The following is a 17,313-nucleotide window of genomic DNA, read 5'->3' on the forward strand; positions in this document are numbered from 1 at the left end:
AGACTGGCCCACCAAACCGTCAAGGGACTTCAACGCTGGTCCAGTTACCGACGTCCGGTGAATATTCGCGGCAACAGCTGTGTAACGCACGGTCTGCGCGGCTCTCGGCGATATATGTGAGCGTAACCTATGCCACTATATACGGGTAACAGTTCAACAAACAATTCACCACAGCGGTCGAGGGTTCGACTCACAATTCCAGCGGACATATGAAAATTCCTCTATGCCATTTAACTACGCAACAGACGGGCACATAGCCTGCATACCAGACGGCTTCCTTTTATGAACCAAACTTTCAAGATCATTTGTGGCAGATCGAACAACTTTAGAGTCTGAATAAAATTGGTGCGCGAGGCAACCATTATTTGCACGATAGACCGCACTATATAATGCGAATGGGAAATCACCATTAATACCCAACTAAGTATTTGTCAAGTATTATATTTAGCGCACGTCTTGTGCCGTATCTACTGTATTATTGTAATAGTCATTTTCTTGTATATTGAAACACATTCATAAAAATAAAACAGGAAGGCTCAACTGCAGTTCAGATCTGCGCATAAAGCGAAGCATTCTTTGTGAGAGTGCTTGATGAAACACGTCTGTGTATGTGTCAAGTGTTGTTTCCCGCTACGAATATTTTTAATTAAATGCAACACTTTATGCGAAGAAATTATTTTAGACAGTTGGTGTCCGTTACTGCGACGAGCGTCGGCGTCCCTTGTTACCGAGTGAACGAGCACAGCGAAGGATGAAAGAGCGAGCGCGGAGCGCAGCGGAGGATCAAAGACGGCGATTGTGAAGAGAGCGCAACGAGCGAACCGGAGTAGAAGGGTGCAGCCGAACCATGAGGCTGAAAGCGGAGGAGGAGGGTATGGCTAAAGCGTGATAAGAAAAGTGTAGTGTTGCGCAAGACGGGCTCTGCGGCGACGACAGCTACACGAGATAGCGTCAGAGTAGCGCGCGTCGGATGGATGGATAGTTGGATGTTATTGTTATAAACGTCCCCTTAGGAACGGGGCGGTGGGTCGCGCCACCAAGCTCTTGCTATTATACTGCCTAATGTCCTACCTAGGTTAAAAAAAAAAAAGCACGGTGAACTCCCACAACCAAATTTCCCGACCCCGTATTGTGAACTTTACTTTTGTACGTCGCCGCTTTTTGTCGTTTCCCTACTTTTTCTTCCATCAAACTTGCAATCGCCTCTTACTAATCTCTATTGCGGACATGTTTACCCCTCCTCTCGCTGAACTTAAGGGCTTCAAGGAGGCCAGTGGTGCCTAAATCGACCGATGGGCAGATGTCTTCACAATCTAATAAAACAGGCTCCATCGTTTCCCTAGCTTTACCGCAACAAGCACATGCTTCTTCTTGTTCCTTCTTATATCTCGCTTTATAGTTGCGTGTCCTAAGGCATCCCGATTTCGTTTCGAAAAGTAATTTTTATTTATTTATTTACAAATACTGCAGGCCCTATTCGGGCCCAAGCAAGAGTGGTTACATCAATAGTAATAAACAAGGCTGGAAATCAAAGAAATAGAATACAGAACAATAATAAAAATATCAATCAATCAATCAATCAATCAATCAATCAATCAATCATTTTATTTCCTTAAAAAAGGAGGAGTACAGGACTAAAAGCTTGGACAGCTTGACGAGGTCCCGACCTCTTGTAAGTTGGCATAACAGCAAGATGACAGCCAGTCATACACAAGGAATGAAAAAAGCATCACAATGTAACGGGTAATACAGAGTGAAACAAGACGGCAAGAAATAATGAACTCTCATAAATAACAGTGGGGAACAACATTAGGAGAATAAGAAGGCATGTTCTAGTCTTACAAATAAATAAGTTGACAAAAACGTTGATTGCGAGAGTTTCGGTTTCTGGAGGGATCAAAATTTTGTCGGTCTAATAGGTTTAAAAGCGAAGGTAATGTATAAGATAAAGATTGCTCATCATAGGAGGTTCTTGGGGTGGGTACGACCACATTTCTTTATGTCGGGTCTGTCGAATATTTGTATTTTCTCGAAGTTTTGCCAGATGAATTGTATCATCAATGCCAAATTTTACGAAACCTTTGTAGCACAACATCAACCTATAATTGTAAAAACAAAATACAGGAAGAATTTCATATTTAGAAAAAAGTGGTTCTGTGGAGTGCGTATAATGGACATCAGCTATGTAACGCACAACTCTTTTTTGTAGCAAATGTAGTTTGTGCAAGTTTGTTACACCAGTTGTGCCCCACACCATGACGCAGTACTGCATGACAGATACCACCAGAGCATTGTACAGCATTATTTTTACCGTGGTCGGGAGTAAGCGACGCAGACGAGCAATAACACCAATGGCAGATCACAATTTAGATTGGAGATGATCGACATGCTCATTCCAGGTAAGGTGCTTTGTAAAACGCACCCCAAGGATATTAACGGAATCCACTATCTCTAACTGCTCACTGCCCAGACACAAATTCATATTAGTTGTCAACAACTTTCCTCTAGGCGCGTAGAAGATAACTTTTGTTTTCTTAGGGTCAGACAGCGTCTTATTAGCCTTTATTTCTATATCTGTTTCCACGTTGCCTGCAATAAAAACGGTTGTGTGATCGGCATACGAAACGAATGTAGCGTTATCTGTACAGCGTACAATGTCGTTTACATAAATCAAAAATGAAAGTGGGCCCAAAATGCTTCCTTGCGGCACCCCAGTGATAACTGGCTTCCTTGAAGATATTTTGTTACTGGCATCTACGAACTGTGATCTGTGGGACAAATAAGATGTCATACACCATACATCTCTAATTTGTTAAGAAGGATGGAATGATTAATTAAATCAAAAGCCTTAGAGAAATCTATGTATATGCCTAGTGCCATATGCTTCCGGCTGAATGCATCTAAAATTATTTCTTTTTGGCTCAGGAGGGCTGTTTCCGTAGAGCGGTGCTTTCTAAAACCATGTTGAAAGTCTGCAATCAAATGGTGACGGTTAAAGAATGAGAGTAATCGCGCATGCATTATTTTCTCAATGCCCTTAGAAAATACCGGAATTATTGATATAGGCCGATAATTATTTAATGCTGCTTTATCACCACGCTTGAAGACGGGAACAACGCGGGTAATTTGCATTCTCTTAGGAAAGGCACCTGTTGATAATATTAAGTTATAAACATGGGCTAGAATAGGGCTTATAATATCGAGCACATACTTTATAGGGCGAATCTGGATACCGTCGGCGTCTACTGACTTGCTGTTCCTAGTAGCTCTGATACACGAAAAAACTTCAGGAGAAGTAGTCGGAGCAAGGAAAAGCGATGCTCCATTCCTGTTTACTGGTAGAAACTGAGCGTAGTTAGTGAGGCTATGTTCTAGGTCCTGTTGCGGTGCTAGAGTAAAGACTTTATTAAATGCATTTGGTACTGTATCTCCAGAAATTTGTTGCCCATCATGTTCCAATATATCAGGAATAGCTGAGTAAGAGTTAGGATGTAACAAGGCATCCAATTTGCGCCAAAGTACATCACTTCGTTGGTTAGCAGGGTCACTAAATATTCCTAAAAAATAAGCATCTTTGGCAGTTCTAAGTTTATTTGTTAAACTGTTTCTGTATTTCTTAAACACCTTAAGCAAGGCTTCATCCCTAGATTTCACAAATTCGGCATATGAAACATCTTTTTGTTTAATCATGTCAAGAAGCTCAGGGGTCAGCCAAGGTTTCCGCGCTTTAGGTGGCCTCGTAATTTTTTTGCATGGAAAATGCGTATCATACAATGGTTTAAAAATATTAATAAAAGCGGAATATGCAGAGTCGCTGTCTTGTGCACAATAAACGCTATCCCAAGTTTGCTGAGCAATGGCATGGCGAAAAGCCTCCAGATTTGATGGCCTAATTGACTGAATATAAACTGGTTCCTTAGTTTTTCGAGTCACACGATTGATTTTACTCACTAGCAGAATAATGCCTAGATGGTCACTGATATCAGTGTACAGAACGTGGGCCTCTAGTGAATGAATATTTATATTTGATATGAACACATCTAATAAGGAGGCGCTGTCAACAGTTATGCGTGTTGCTGCAGAAATTGTATTTGAAATACCGCAAGTTGTAATTAGAGTCTGGAAATCATTTTGCAGCGGAGAAGATGACAGCATGTTTATATTGACGTCACCTCCTAAAACAGGATTCATTTTTTCTTCTGTTGCATAACTGAAAAGCTTTTCAACGAAAGCAAGAAAGCGGGTCGCATCGCCTGATGGTGGTCTGTACACAACAGAGAACAAGTTTGTATTATTTTGTAGTGTTAGTACCTCATAATCAGAAGTTATACCAGTGAAATCGTCGACTGGTTCAGCAAAAATATTATCTTTGAGCAAAAGCGCTACACCGCCCCCTCGCTTATCCTGTCGACTACAGAAGAACGACGGATAACCAGATAGCTGGAACAATTGTGATGTGGGCGTTAACCACGTTTCGGTTAACGTTATGACTGTAATCGGTATTCCGAAGCTGTGTAATAACATGGTAAGTTCATCAGTCTTATTTGCGAGCGATCGAACACTTTGATGAAAAAATGTCATTGCTGTTTGTTTATCTGATATACGATCCTTTACCTCGGATGGTACATAACCCATATTTTAGATAAGGAGCTACCAGAAAAAAATGGACCCAACTGTTGTTCCTACGTCATTTTCTGCAAGTCATCAAGATGGCAAATGGGGACAATGGGGCTGCCGTCTGATTTCCGGGCGAAAATCTTGCCATTACGATACCAGGCATATTTCCAGCCGAGTTCTTTCTTTTTGCTGTTCACCGCTCCAAACAAGCGTTTCATGGGAGGAGACAAGTGCTCATTGATGTAAATCGGAGTGCTGGGCTCCAGCTGAATATCTTCTGTTGTCAGCTGTTTTTTTCCTTGCTTTCTCTAGGAAACAATCACGCTTGGCCCTGTGTGTGACCTGCACCACAATATTAGGGCAATTAGCGTCACCGCTTGTCCTAACTCGGTGGCAAACTTCAACATCAGATTCCTCGAAAGGTACATCAAGTGCACCTGCAAGTTTTCTGGTTATATCCAGGGTGTTTTCTTCTGTCTTCGTTGGTACACCTTTGATTTCTATGTTGAAACACCTGGTATGCTGTTCATTTTGCATGAGCCTTACTTCATGATCCCCGAGTTTTCGGAGCAGGGCATCTCGGTCCTTTTCCAGACCCTCCAATGTGTTCCTTACATCAGAGTTCTTATTTTTCAGCTCACTCACAGATGTTTTCATTTCCTCATAGTTCTTGTTCGCAAATTCCAAGAATCCCTTCATTTCTCGAATTTCTTTCCTTAAGTCTCTTTCCAGGCATTCGCGCAGTTCTCTAAATTCATTCTTCAACTCACGTTTAAGTTCTTCGAAAAGTTTAGATAGCTCTTGCTTGCCTGTCATTGCTACCAGAGCGCGGGACAAAACGGAAATAAGCGAACAAGAACGCGAGATAAATAACGGAAATAACAATAACAGGAATGTGGCAGCAATGTGGCATGAACAGGAATGTGGCAGCAGCAGCTACGGCCGAATGTGCATCCCACTATTTAGGAGGGGCATAAAAATCACCAACCTGTACAGGCGGAAAGAAGTGGTTCAGTATGCGTGCACGTAGCCGTAACCGCTGCTGCCAACTGATGCGAACGTGCTTCTTGCAGGGATTTTAAACCAAGGGCCTTGGGGTCCCGCGCAGGCGCGCTGCGGTAGACGGTAGGCGGCAGACACGGCCACTGTCAGGATGCTTTTTCTTGGGGCGATAAGCGGCACAGCTGGGGTAGATGAAGTCTTCTTGCCGGCAGTTCCTTGCAGCTGTGATCTGTACAGGCGGAAAGAAGTGGTTCAGTATGCGTGCATGTAGCCGTAACCGCTGCTGCTAACCTTCCCTTTGAGTTATCATTAATTGTTTCTTTCCTGATTGCGTTTTTTCCTCTTAAGCAGTTACTCATGGCAGGTTTCTTTTCCATTGCCGCCACCCATGAGATTATTTCAGCCTCTCTGACTTTCCACTTGACGTTCTTTGTTGCTGTGTTGCCCAAGCTACAGGCCACATACTTGCTTGTAAGCTTCCTAGTTCTTTTCCTCCTCTGTGAATCAATGTTTTTCCTGTACAGATACATCAACACTCTCCCAGACGATTTCCTTCCTTCCATATTCCTCAGTCGTTCTTCATAATCAATTTTACTGTGTGCTCCCCTCACTTCAAAAATAGTCCAGCCCATATCACCCTGCACAGCTTCATTTGTAGTGTTCCCGTGAGCGCCCAATGCGGGGCCTCCCACTGACCTCAGCTTCATTTGTAGTGTTCCCGTGAGCGCCCAATGCGGGGCCTCCCACTGACCTTCGGTTCCCACCGAGTTCTGCTTGTACCCCTGATTTCAAGCAAACAAACGCATTTCCAAAAGTAAGTCGTGGAAGCATCAAGCATCACACCTTTCCACATACTGCGGAGCACCAGGTACCTATTGTATCTCCATAGAGCTCTGTGCTTCATTATGGCTGCATTTCTCTTCTCTTTTGCTGATGTTTTTTCCTGCGTTTCGATATATCTATTACCTTCGTTTATCCATACACCAAATTATTTTTATTCTTTCACCCGAGGTATTTTCTGGCCCTGTATTGCCAATGTCTGTTCACTGTTCTCATTGAATAACATAACGCCTGATTCTCTAACACTAAATTTCAAACCTATATTCTCGCCTTCCTGTCCACAGATATTAGCCAGACGCTGCAAATCACTTCGCTTGTTAGCTAGCAACACAATGTCCTCCGGATAAAATCGTCGTCCGTTCACCGATGACGCCACCTATACTATATATGGAAACAAAGCGCTGCATGAGCGGAGGTGTCTGCGGTGGCTGCTGTGAGTCGCACCCAGGCGTCACCCACGCGCTGCCTCTCGCGATCTCCCAATTAGCGAGGCAGTGGCACCACATTTCGCTTCGTTTGCTGCGTGCCACACGATACGGATTGTCCGGGCCAGCGAAAACATCGCGGAATGAAAACACGTATAGAGCTGCGCTCAAATTTTGCATTAGATAGTATCGTAGTAATGGGTGAATTTTTATTTTGCAGTTAATTATAGAAAGAATATATGTTAGATACACATATCTGAGAGCTTCTTGATAGCTTCAGCGACCAGTTTTTTGTTTCTAAAGGTAACCGCAGGTGCCGTAGAGGTGATAAATCTTAGTTACTCCACCAGCATGTGCAGCAAATACAAGGGCAACACTGCGTAGGTCGGCGCGGCGTATCTCGGTCGTGGCGTAAACGGCGCGCGTTTCAGAGCAAGCAGATTTCAGGAAATGACAACTGCTCGGAGCGCTCATCAAAGACTATCCTTAGGGGCGTCTTATTGTCTCGACGGTAAAGTTCGAATTATTTAGACTCGACCCAGACTACAGTTTCTTCATGTATGGTGAGAATTGTATTTGACTGAAGGAGCCTTCCGCGGAGAGAGTGTCGAGTTCTTCGGCGTTCTCAGTCTGTTCGGAGAGACCTAACTCTTCCTGACACCGACCTTCTGACTCTTCGTCACCATGTTGCTATAAGTGCCGGTGGAGAGTGTAGTACAGGTAGTTGAGCGGTTAGACCAGATCCAAGGTTAGGCAATATAAGCGGTTTTGATATAGGTTGTACGGAACGCTCGGTTATTGCTCTGACGCGCGTACGATAATGCATCCAGGTTTATATATCTACCACGATGAATTTTGCGACTTCGTTATGAAAATTTCGAGTTCTTTGCCATTTCAAGAACTGCTGCTGCAGCTAGCTGAAAGCTCAGTCATTGAAGTCGACTGATCGATTCCTGGGAGTACACCAATTGGTGCAGAGGTTTAATCGCAGAATACTTCTTACTGACCAAAAACGCTTGAAAGCTTGAACGTTTATACTCACCTATACCTCAAACACTGCAGGCACTTTCGAACTGGTGTTTGGCTGTAAGTTGTTCTACCGCTTCCATGAGCTGTCTGGCTGGCCGCGTAGAAGCTGGCTGACCTCAGGACATCCTTGAATGATGCCTCTATTATGTGGTGTTAGCGAAAAACCGCGCTCTCCCATAGAAAACGCGCGTGTTTTCAGGGCCGGTCGCTATACACGGTGTTTGGCGATGTCCTTAAGTTCTGGACTATGTTCCCTAGCAGCGGCATCATGCATGAGCCCCCAAAGTGTATTAAAAATATATTGCATAGAGCAGTAATTTTGTTTATAAGGACGATGGTCGCTTCTTCTGCGTAATTTATATCATACTGCACTGATACTTCCTCTCCTTCTATGCAATATTAAGCACATATCTCTAGCCCTGCGTTTGTGGCCTTCTCTTTGAAGCTACGCGAAAATCAATTAGCTAAGTTTATACTATTTCCTCCTAATGCAACTGCGCATTTCACTCCATTTTAAGTTCTAACCAGTCTTTCTCAACTCCCGGCCGAAAGCAGACGCCAGCAGCGCACATCTTTTAACCCTTAACTTTGGTTTTTAAGCATTCGCTTTGCCTGGTGTTCACATTAGTGAACGTACCCTGAACAGCTGAATATGTCCGTCAATTCAATACTTGAGAATGGCTGGAGTTCTAGCGATAGCTTTCAAGCTTCTTTGATTCCCTCAATAGCTCTAACTTTTCTGCAGCGGAACAAACACATTTCAGAGAAGTGCGACGGAAAATAAGTAGCACCTACATTATTTCTCAACTTCTTTGCGACAGGACTCCTCTGATCACGCTTCTTTCAGCACGAGAGATTTCTCTAGCACCAATATAAAGTTTTAAGGTAGTACTTGACGCCCTGTTGTCATCACCTACAAACTCGCGTTGGTCATAACATCATCGCTGTCTTTGTGACAACCCAAAGGTACCCAAAGTGCACGTAACTCGCGAAGCAATCTTTCTTCAATTTTCTATCACATTCTGTTCTTAACTTCAATAATTTCTTTGAAAGCTCGCAATCACAACACAACTACAACACCAGTAATTAAATATCTTCACACTGATCGTAGCTGGTTCTTTTTCTTGATATTAAGAAAATATCGTCAAGCACATGAAATTATCGCAAGGGCACCGGGGACTCTGTACCTAACCGAAGACAATAAGAGCGTCATGGTTCCATTAGGCGTTTAAAAATTGATTTGAAACATTCATGGACCCAACAGCGAGGCCAGCTGTCAACAGAGTACTCGCACCAAGGCTTCAGTGGCACCTTGAATGGGCTTAAGGCCTCAAACCAACGCTGACGCTGTGAGCGACACCGTATCTGCAGAATAGATGTGGCCCCTTTGGGCTGTTGATAAACCGTGCACAAATTATGGCACGCAAGTGTATCTGCATTCTACTCCCTTCGGAATGCGCCCGCTTTCGCTGGGCATCAAACTAGTGGCGGGTGGGCTCCTGTACTTGTGTCCTCTTTATGAGGTGCACTGTATTACCTGTAGTTAGCATAAAGCGGTAGGCAAGTGATTCCTTGGAACATTCGGGATTTGCGCTTGTCAAAGTAGTTTGGAAAACGAAGAAAAAATGTATCCGTAACAGCATTGCCTATTTCATCATTACTTGTCGCTTTCTATTGCAGCCTACCACAAGCGACGAGCAAAGTGTGCCGCCACCATCCAGAGATCATTCGACTGATGTCAAAAAGTTCTTGCTCACTTCCACATTCGTATCACTCTTTATCCTAGCAGCAGTAATAGTTACAATCTTGTTGCTGCCGCAGTGGGACCACACCAATGAGGATAAAAAAGGAGTTTGCTCGAATGCTGAGTGTACCTACCACGCATACGTCCTGGGCCTGAACCGCAGCCACACAGTCACACCATGCGAGGATTTCGGACGCTTCGTATGCTCTGGCTGGGACAACAAGTACCGTGATATCGCATTCACGGTCCAAATGGGTGTCATCATTGACTGGATCGCTCGCTTAACGCAATCCAGCCGTCGTGCTAATTGGACGGCAAGCGTTACTGGCCGACCTCTCAACATGATGCGCGAGTGCGTGGCAGAGACCAGCAGCAAAGACGACGCTGCGCGAGAATTGGTGAGTTTCATCAGCGGTCGGACATTTTCTTGGCCCACAGAGGACTGGCAGGAAACGGGGCCGGTCAAGCCATGGTATCCCCTGCAAGCTCTACTGGAATTAGCCGTGTTATGGGGACTTCCGCTGTGGTTTCGCGTCGACTTTGTAGCCAGCCATCCGGAACAACGAAGAAGCCTTGTCGTCATCAGTCCATCCCCGTTTCCTACTGCCTTTCACTACCTGCACAACCGGTTACTCCGCTACGCCGACGTGTACCCTCTCTACGTGCAAGATTTCATCGACACTATCCTCCGCCATCGTCCCGCAGCGCCTGCTTTCGAGGCATTCATACGAGGTAGCGCTCAGATGCAGGGCCACGTTTTCGGGAACATGAGCGTGGCGGAGGAAGCTGCGCACATCGCACCTGGATTCGTCAGCCTCAAAAAGCTGCAGTTGCTCGTGAAAAATGTGAGCGCCCAAGACTGGATAATCGCGTTTCGTTCCGTCGACACGGCACCGCTTAATCACGACAGCCTTGTGCTAGTAGCGAGTGAACACATTCTGACGGCGATGGACACCCTCTTTGGGGTGTACACGGCGAGAGATATTTGGTTCCACACTGTTTGGTGGTTTGCGCAAGCTGTTGGCATTGTGGCTGTCAAGACTCTCTTTGCGGCCCTGAAGGTCCACCCGCTAGGGAAGGCCCTGCAGTCCATTGTGTGCGCCATGCACGTAGACGCCTCGTATAGCGCGCTTCTCGCCGCCAATTACAAGTCGCATCTCTCCACTACCGAACAGCACACAATAAGGCAACTCTTCGACAATATCCATGCGGTCGCTGTGGAGAAGGTACGCTCATCCACCCAACTGCCATCATCCACGAAGTCTGCACTAGCGATGATGCTTGAGAACACAAAAAGCGTCGTTTGGCCAGAACACGGTTTCTACAGCACAGAAGCTCTCGAGAGCTTCTACGGCTCAGCTTACACTAAAGCTGACAGCTTTTTTGGCGAATGGTTGTGGACCAGACGGCAAATGCAGCGAGTCAGGGTTACCGCTGTGCACACTGAAGCGAGAACTGTGCACGGACTATTCTTAAAGCGCCTCGGTTGGTACGACGTCGCTCTTAGCATGATTTATATCGCACCTGCGGCTTTGGCATCTCCTTTCTACTACGCAACTGGCACAAGCGCTATGCTGTACGGTGGACTCGGCTACATCTTCGCTACACAAGTACTCTCTGCCCTAAACACAATATTCTACCTTTTGAATGGTGGTGAAATCGTCTCGCCAACTGACGTAACCAGTCGCCGCACCCTGTGGAACACGTTTTCGTGCACCTCTGTCACAGATACTTACTTACTGTTTCCCGACCTTCCAGCTGTGGAGGTGGCTTACTCGGCCTACGTGCAATTCAGAAACCAATCATTTGATCTGCCCCTTCAAGGCTTGAAGAAATACAGCGCCGAGCAGCTCTTTTTCATAAACTACTGCCATGCGGGCTGTTACATTGACCACAGAGGCGCTCACGTAAATCCTCTGTGCACTGCAGTTCTAAGCATGTTTGCCCCTTTTGCCACAGCGTTTGCTTGTCCGCCGGGCTCAGTAATGAACTCTGCTGACAGGTGTGGCTACTTCTGACATTGCAAATTTGTGTGCACCGTTTGTCTCAATTTCTATTCGTTGTTTTACTATGCTGACAATGCCAATATGCTATTGCTATTCAGTGACCCCAAGTAACCGTTAACAAGTGCCATGGCTATTTGGTTCCTTGTTTGATGCACGGATCTAGCGTAGGAAGGACGCAGGATAGCACCTGTTCTGTCTATATGTGTATTTCTTTGTTGTTTTTCTTTGTCGTCTGTTCCGCGCAAGAGTCTGCTTATTTACTCATTTACTCTCATGCATCTGCTAGCTAAGCAATGGTCTTCATGTTGTACATGTTAAATGCGTTTCCACCGTTATTTATTCTTTTACCTTGTTTTATTAATTCAACACCTTCCCCTTTATAGGGCAGGAAGCCGGATGCCCGTCTGGTTGACGAACTTGTCATTCTCCCTTCAGATATCCTCTGGTTAGCCCCCTGTCTAGGCTATCCTGCACATTACTATTCAGTCTCGTGGCTGGCAACACTTTAGAGGAAGCTTTAGCTCGGGCCTAACTTCAATGCCGCCTATTCAAATATATGTAAAACGCAGAAACGCATTTCAGAGATCACCACTTGGGCGATTTTAATGAAATTTGTTCCTTTTGAGAAAAAGTTAAATTCTAGTGACTGTTGGACACGAAATTTCGGTTTAGGGCCTGCGTTTTATAAAAGGAATTTTCAAATATTGGTAAGCTTGAAACAAATACAAATACGAAGTTTACAAATCCGTATAGCTCTGCACAAGGAACAGATATGGCAGGTCTGTAAACTGCCGCATCGGCTAGAGCATCCAAAGCGGACAAATTTGATACATCAATTGATATGCTAATTCCTCACATCGTTTACAAGAGCTTTAAAATAGTTATCACATATTAGTGGCTTACTTGAGAGCCATGTATATTGCGTAAATTCGTCCGCCTCACATGTACAGTCGCGGACAGAATATCACGGACCATGAAATCTAAGAAAAAGCAGAATATCTCCGCAACCTTACAACGAAATCTGGTATTTGCATTTTGGACCTCGACTAGAATATGCTAACAACGTTGTCGTGGGCAGTTTTACTGGTTACTGCTACAGGCTGCTCGGGAATTGAACGTTTTCGGAGATACCGTGGTCCATTTTATTCTGTCCGCGACTGTACATAAATGTGATACCATTATCAATTGTTTAGTTGCAGAGTTGTTCTCTTGATAGTCTCGTTTTATGAAACGTTGTGATTTTTGCAAATTTTTGATAGAGAATTGACGTTCTAAATAAAAAAATGGTTGTTGACCAAAATAAAAATATTTGCAACCAACAGTCACTATATTAATTTTTTTTCTTTAAAATGCAAGAAACCTCATCAAATTTTTTGCACTGGTTGACGAGAAAAATGAATTCTCATATCTAGAGATAAGGCTTCCTCCTAAACGCATGTATTTGACCGCTAAAACTCGGTGATGATGATGATTAAAGGGGTTTATTGGCGCAAGGGCCAGATGTTGGCAAAGAGCGCCAAGGCAATGATAATGGCTAGTGAATGACACATTAACTGTGTACTACGAGGGGCCAGCAGCACTCTGGACTCTATAATGAAATTCCCTCTGCAAAATTAACCGAACTCTTGGGCTCCGAGTTATCCTTACATGACAGTGGACTGGTTGGAGACACATTCGTGCTGTCGCTACATTGTTCAGTGTATTTAAACGGGCAATGACGCGAGAAGGTCGAACTTGAATTATGCACTGAGTATCCAACCCTAAGTGTCCCATAGCAAGCTGGCAAAATTTAAGCGTGGTCGGTACGGTAGAAAAATGAATAAATTTTTACAGTGAAGTTGTATATGGCTAGGGCATTTCCGTCGCCCACGAACAAGCAGCGAACTAGCTCGTTGCCGCCCCTCTGCGCTACCACTCGAACGCGCTCGTGCCACTGCTCACGCATTCGTCGTCGTCGTCTCCTTCCACAGCTGAATCCTTTGGCGCTCACTGATAAAGGGGGGGGGGGGGGGGGGGGGTGTATGAGCCATTCATTGGCAAGCGGAAACTATCGTCATCATCGTCATCAACCATCATCATCAGCAATTGCTCGAGCATCGTCGTCTCCTTCCACAGCTGACTCGTTGCCACCCCTCGGCGCAACCACTCGAACGCGCTAGTGCCACTGCTCACGCGTTCGTCGTCGTCTTCCGCAGCTGGCTCCGTTACAGCTCATCATTCCAGCGCAGAATGGAACGACAAGTGCTTCGTAAGGCCGAAGAGCAGCGAGTGTACTAGGAACGACACCGACAGCAGCGGCGGAAATGCGAACGTTGGCGTCGCGCCGCCGACTCGCCATCCCGAGAAGGAGAACTTGCCCGCGACTGGGTGCGAAAGCGTAGACGCCCGCACCGACGGGTATGCCTCTTGGATCTCTCCCAGACGTGGTCCGATTTCTGCATTCAAGTCGGCGGCTACACCGGCGTCGCGTGCGCCCGTCTAGGCGAATCGCGAGCTGGCGTAGTGGCCATATACGTGGGCAACGACGAAGCCACCGCAGTCGGGCCGTCCGACGTTTCGTCCGCCACCCAAGAACTAGAAGGCGCGGCGTTTCGTGCCCACGTGTGTGCCGTGAAGACCGCCGACGGGACGGTCATTGCCACTGTTAGCATATCGCTTGCGCCGTCCCTCGGGAAGCGCTCGTTATGTAGTGCACTAGCGGGTCTAACCGAAGTCTGGGACCCCGATGTAGTTGTTGTCGTAGCCTGTGACACGTGTGGCTCCTACCCACGATGGGGGATTGGCCAAGAAACGGGTGGATTATTCCAAATTAATATGGATCATAATTTTCCTAATATCTATGCGTATAGCATTGAATAGTGTAGAATTAATTACCTGTTAAAATAGAATCAGGAAGGTCATATTGAACGAGTAATGATTAATTTAGAAGTAAACGCAAAAAAAAAAAGCAATTTAGCAGGGCATTCGTTTGGATTGTATAAGGAAGGTTTGGACAGCGAAGCATGCATCCCTGTGGCTGAGTCACAAAGTGGACGCCCCGAACGAAAGAACTGCAAGTTCTGTCAAGTCCAGGCCAATTCTTCGATAAGGTATCTGCAACAATCTTTTTCCTAACGCAGTAAAGCGGCGACAAGATAGAAGAAAGGGCTATATCGTCTCCTCCTCATTACAAAAATAACAGAGGGGGGAGGGAACCAAACCCGACCTATGTATATAGAAAGTTAGGGAGGGAATGTGGCAGTGTAATTTGGTGAGGCAGACCTCAAGCATCTTTGTGTAACAGGATTCGCTATGCCAGGGAAATTCCAGGTGCTTATACTCTGGGGAAGCAGTCAAATGTGGGTTTGATAAGGCTAATCTAATTGATCGCATCCGAAATCTTGCCGCCTTGATCTGTTCTGTCACTGGTAGAATAGGAAGCCCAAGGCCGGATAGTGATGTATTTGCCAGTGAATCGGCAGATTAATTAAAAAACAAACCTTTAGTGACCAGGCACCCAAAACAAATGAACACATTGCACATGGGCAGGAACTAGTAAGTGGAAAAGTTTCAGCATGGATGACTCATTAGTAGCGGTAAGGCAAGAGCATACAGAAAGGGAGTCAGTGAGAATAGCAGCCGTTGTAATCATTTGGTCTAATTTACGTAAAACTAGGATTACTGCTAACAACTCGGCCAGAAAAATAGGCACAAAATCAGGCAATATTGAAGAAAAATACCAGTAGAAAGCAGGACACAATATTCCAATGCCAGCTTTTCCTCGCACTGTGAGGCATCTGTTGCAATCATAATGTTTGTTTCTAGGGTGCTTAGGTGGTCTTGCAACATGGCGTTTAAGATGTCGTAAGGGAGTAGTTTCGCGTGGTTTGGGAAAATGTCATCGAACCTGATCTTTGGGTAATTTTAATGCGTATTATTAGGCAAATTATCATCGCAAATTTGCATATTTAGTGTGTCAAGTAATGTTTGCACAAATATAATCTGTGGTATATGAAGCCTGGGCCAATAAACAGGAAATAATTCTTGACCGGAGACGAAAATAATTTGAGGACGGTTTAATGGTGTTTGATATAGCCTTAAGAAAGTCTGAACGATTAGAAGGTGAAATCGGCATAAAATCGGTGCGATTCTTGCTTCCAGGTATAATACGACATTTGCAATGTATTTTGGGAGGCCTAAGCACAGACGTAGCGCCTCTTGTTCTAACAAAACTAGCGGCCGAAGCTTGCATGATGGAACCACCTCCAAATGCTAAACCGGACACATCCAAATTCTAAAACCGGACGAACGTACATATTATATACCATCAAGAGGGATTTCCTTCGCATACCTGTCCTTCGATTGCTCAACTTCCGCAAAATGCCCATTGTACGAGCTCTTTTGTCGCAGTACATTCAATCTGCGGCCGCCAGTTAAGATTTCCGTTGTAAATAAATCCAAGGCACTTGAGTGACTCTACTTGTGGGATATCTTCGAGATGATAGTTAAGCGATATGTATACTCGGTCTTTAACGGGAAAAACAAGGATAGCACACTTATTAGCATTCAGGTTTAAGCGTAAGCTATACAGCCAGCCTTTCGGTTCCCTTAGATACGACTGCAAAATTTCGTAAAGAGAGAATATGTCACAGGCCATACCAAAAAAGGCAATGTCATCAGCATAAACGTAGGCACTGACACCTGGGTGAACGGGGATTCTGCTCAGTAAAATAATAAATACTGGTGAAAGTACCGATCCCTGAGGCACACCTCCTGTTTGCTTATGTTTACTAGAAGAATAGCCGCTTCGAAAATAGAATTCCATGTCTTTTAAAAATTCATGCACCCATGCTATAATATAGCCTGGAAAGCAATGGCTCTGTAACCGATTTGTAAAAACTGTATGTTCAATGCTGTCATAGGCTTTACATATATCTAAGGTAAATAGAGCCGCGTATTGTGTTTTCTGTCTGGCGATGTTAATGCGACTTTCAGGATCTACACGCGCCTGCCATATTGAATAGCGAGAGCTAAATTCAATTTGGCAAGGACTAGACAATTGACTTTCGTCAATAAACTCTATTATATGTCTGAGAAGCACTCTTTCAATAAGTTTCACTATGTTTGACGTCAACGCAATTCGTCTGATGTTGTCCCTTGTTTTTTGAGTAACGGAATAATTTTGGCGATCTTCCATTCCTGTGGAATCCATGCATTACTAACAGAGTAGTTTAGCAACTTCAGAAGCACACGTGGAGCCACTTCAAAGAAAATCTTTAACAGTGCATTTTTTATTCCGTCCGGGCCAGGCGCTGTACCTGGCAACCGTAACATAACCTGTGCTATTTCCGAATAGGATATCTCTTTGTAGTCCGAGAATGCAGGAATTACAACAGAAGATTGAAGGTGCGTTGCGAACCGGCTTTCCACTCCTTTAGCCAATAGCTTAAGGACTCCTGCATTTCCTGTGAGGTATAGACGATTGAGTCTACATTAACGCTCATTGGGTGTCTGTTTCTAGAAAGAAGGTAATTAAATAAAGCACGTTCGTTTTTTGATTTAGCTAGATAATTGAAATTGTTTTCATCGTACTCATCCTTTGCGTGTTGTTGCAAATGGGTCGCAAGCCCGAAGGGTAGCGTTGGCCTGGCGGCCTGGGGCACAGCTGGAA

The 17,313-nt window shown here is 44.9% G+C and overlaps 1 long non-coding RNA gene across 1 annotated transcript in view; it reads right to left on the reverse strand.

The window, feature by feature from the left end:
- Positions 1-1,583: 1,583 nt before the first annotated feature.
- LOC140219488 (uncharacterized) overlaps positions 1,584-17,313 on the reverse strand; it is a 218,409-nt gene continuing 202,679 nt past the window's right edge. The window contains exon 4 of the long non-coding RNA XR_011895792.1: positions 1,584-5,848. This is a non-coding gene — a long non-coding RNA (uncharacterized lncRNA). The remainder of the gene's footprint in view (positions 5,849-17,313) is intronic.

The sequence above is a fragment of the Dermacentor andersoni genome, chromosome 7 (assembly GCF_023375885.2).
Source record: "Dermacentor andersoni chromosome 7, qqDerAnde1_hic_scaffold, whole genome shotgun sequence".
In the NCBI taxonomy this organism is placed as follows: domain Eukaryota; kingdom Metazoa; phylum Arthropoda; class Arachnida; order Ixodida; family Ixodidae; genus Dermacentor; species Dermacentor andersoni.